Raw genomic sequence first — 3,442 nt, 5'->3', positions numbered from 1 at the left:
TATTAGGATCAGAGGCTTACAAATGTGATGAACATGTAGAGACAATGAAAGTGATCATTAACTCAAGTGTGTGAGAGAAAGGGGGGTTTGAAGATACCCAGTGTTAGGGGTTTGTGTCAATACAAAACAAAATCCCAGTGCCAAGCAGATGGCCAATTCCAGTAGGTTCCAGGAGCCATATCTGTTTCCCTTAACTTGCCTAGAGGATAAGACAGATAGAGCATGATACCTCAGTGTCAACAAGGCTTTTTTTTTCCTAACTAGTCCCATGCAATTTCTCCCTGCTGTGGTGCTCTTAAGCCCTGTTAAGCCCTGTTTACCTGTTTACCTATTCTGGACACGTTTGTCCTATGGAAGATCTCTCTCTAAGCTTTTGTTCTATGCTGGGGGGCTTTTGCCCTGTTGCTGTTTTCACTGTAAGCCTTGTTAACCCATTGGGGCAAGCTTAGGCAATTCCTAAGCTTATTCCCCATAATTTTTCTTGGTCAAGATTTTTTTTTCCTTTGCTATTGGAAGGTCATGACTTTGCATATCAATTATAAGTAATTATAAAAAATTTTTTGTAACATTTATTTATTTTTGAGAGACAGAGAGACACAGAGCATGAGCTGGGAAGGGCAGAGAGAGAGGGAGACACAGAATCCAAAGCAGGCCTCAGACTCAGAGCTGTAAGCACAGAGCCCTATGTGGGGCTTGAACCCATGAACCACGAGATCATGACCTGAGCCAAAATCCATGCTTAACTGACTGAGCCACCCAGGCCCCCCATTAGTAAAAAACTTTTATGTCAACCAAAATCTTTACCAAACTTTTGATAGGAATTGCATTAAAACTGGGAAGGGCACCGGGTTGACATCCAACTCCTGGTTTCAGCTCAGGTCATGATCTCCTATTTTGTGAGTTGGAGTCCCACATCCAGCTCCACACTGAAAGTGTGGAGCCTGCTTGGGATTTTTCTCTCTCCCCCTCTGCCCTTCCCTGGTTTACTCTCTGTCTCTTTCTCTCTCTAAAAATAAATAAATGAATAAATATTTTTAAAAATTAAGTAAAAACTGGGAATCAATTTGGACAGCACTGACTTCTTTCCTTTAATATCCATTATATCAAATTATAGATATCATCTACATCAAAACTGCAATGCTGCTAGACATTGCTTTAAGCTTTTCCTTTTCTGAAGACCACTTCCTTCCTTCCTAAAGAAGAAATTCCTTTAGTAAGTTTCTTCACAAAGTGCAATCAGCATATCAAAGCCAGAATGAGTCACTCCTAATATCAATTAACAAGGTGACTTGGGGGTTGGTACTCAAGCTGAAATAATTGGGTGCGGGTGGATATTGGGGTCGCCATCTGACGGTAAGAGTCCATGCAATTTACCTTAACCTCATAAGGAAAACTCATAGCTTTCTCAACCTATGAGTTCAGAAAAGGGCTCCCAACAATGTGTGTTATCTAAATATTCTCTATATTTAACATGTACTCTTTTACTTGTACCCATCGCTGAATATATTAAGCACATTAATAGTTCAAAGAGTAAACTTAATCAGTTGTAAAGAAATGGATTTATTTGGTTCTAGGCCGTTTGCCTCGGCCTCAGAATCGCCGGCGCCATGGCCAGCCAGTCGCAGGGCATCCAGCCGCTGCTGCAGGCCGAGAAGCTGGCCGCCGAGAAGGTGTCAGAGGCCCGCAAGCGAAAGATTCGGAAGCTGAAGCCGGCCAAAGATGCAGCTCAGGCTGAAATTGAACAGTACCGCCAGCAAAGAGAGAAGGAGTTCAAGGCCAAGGAAGCTGCGGCTCTGGGCTCCCAGGGCAGCTGCAGCACCGAGGTGGAGAAGGAGACCCAGGAGAAGATGACCATCCTGCAGACCTACTTCCAGCAGAACAGGGAGGAAGTCCTGGCTAACCTCTTGGCCTTTGTCTGTGACATCCGGCCAGAAATCCACGAAAACTACCGCGTAAATGGATAAGGGACGAAGGAGCAGCTCTGCGCGCGGGTCGGCATCTTAGGTGCCTTCCTGCTTATGAGGCTTTGGCAAAGCTGGAGTTACGTTCTTGTGGAAAGGCATTAGATAATTTGTGTGTGCGTATAGTAGGCCCCTTCACTTCTTGGAGAACAGCAGATCTAGCTCCTTTGTACAGACTTAGAACTTATCCAAAGAGCTTTCTCCTTTTCCCTCAGATTTCTTAGAAATTTAACTTGTATACGTTGTCTGTTTCCTATGCCTTTTAGCCCAAGCAACATATATATCAATACTTTTTCTTTCTTACATGTAGTAAAAACAAAAACAAAAACATTTTTTTTTTTAAGAAAAAAAGGGATTAAATTTTTTTTTTCCCTATAGCTTTCTCAAAGGTCAGGGGCTTTATCTATGAAAAAGTAGTAAATAGTTATTTGTAACTTGTGTGAAGCAGCAGCCAGCCTTAAACTAGTCTTTTCTGGCTAAGGGTTAGAATAATGAATACTAGTATAATTGTTTGGGTTGCTTTTAGTTTCTCTTAATCAAAATTACTAGCTGATAGAATTCAAGAACTGGTTACGTCTTAAAAAAAAAAAAAGAAAAGAAAAAAATGGATTTATTTGATCAGTATTTAATTCTAGATGCAAATATCTTTTAAAAAAAAATTTTTAATGTTTTATTTATTTCTAGGAAAGAGAGAGAGAGACAGCGTGAGCAGGGGAGGGTCAGAGAGAGAGGGAGTCACAGACTGAAACAGGCTCCAGGCTCTGAGCTGGCAGTCAGCACAGAGCCCGACGCGGGGCTCGAACCCATGAACTGCGAGATCATGACCTAAGCGAAAGTCGGATGCTTAACCGACTAAGCCACCCAGGTGCCCCAAGATGCAAATATCTTTAATGGATTATGCAATTTGATTCGAAATGGTAGAAGTATTTTATTTTTACATAAATTCAAATGTATTTGGTAATATATTTAATCTCTGTGTGCCTTTCCTTCTTCATATATCTGTAAATGTATCTGGAAACCTTTATTTGGTCAGGACCAGAGAGCAAATCCTGTCATTCTCATGGGCCACAGGGCTCCTTTTGTAACTTCCCAACTCTGATATGGTAGTGTAAAAGCAGCCATAGACAATATGTACGGGAATGGACATAATCATTTTTCAATAACACTTTACTTAAAAGATGCAGTGAGATGGATTTGGGTGAAGGGCTATAGTTTACAGATCCTTGATCCACGTATCTACATAATCTTTTTGCATAATATAGGGGATTACATGTGAATTTACATGTCACATTTTTTTATGAAAGTGAGAATTGAGTGGGATTATATAAATACATGAGAAGATGTTTAATACCCTCCAATTCTAGTATTTTATATACATTTTAGGAATATGAGACTAACAGCTTGAAGGCAAAAGGTTTTTTATTTTATTTTAGCCTTCTTTTTGAGGTGCACATTTATTTTCAAACTATTTATTCCAGTTT

General features: G+C 40.4%; 1 pseudogene; it reads left to right on the top strand.

The window, feature by feature from the left end:
• Positions 1-1,591: 1,591 nt before the first annotated feature.
• LOC144225302 (V-type proton ATPase subunit G 1 pseudogene) lies at positions 1,592-1,968 on the top strand (annotated as a pseudogene).
• The last annotated feature ends 1,474 nt before the right edge of the window (positions 1,969-3,442 follow it).

This window comes from Crocuta crocuta, unplaced genomic scaffold (genome assembly GCF_008692635.1).
Source record: "Crocuta crocuta isolate KB4526 unplaced genomic scaffold, BGI_CrCroc_1.0 scaffold378, whole genome shotgun sequence".
NCBI classification, from domain to species: domain Eukaryota; kingdom Metazoa; phylum Chordata; class Mammalia; order Carnivora; family Hyaenidae; genus Crocuta; species Crocuta crocuta.
This window is presented reverse-complemented; position numbering and strand designations above follow the sequence as displayed.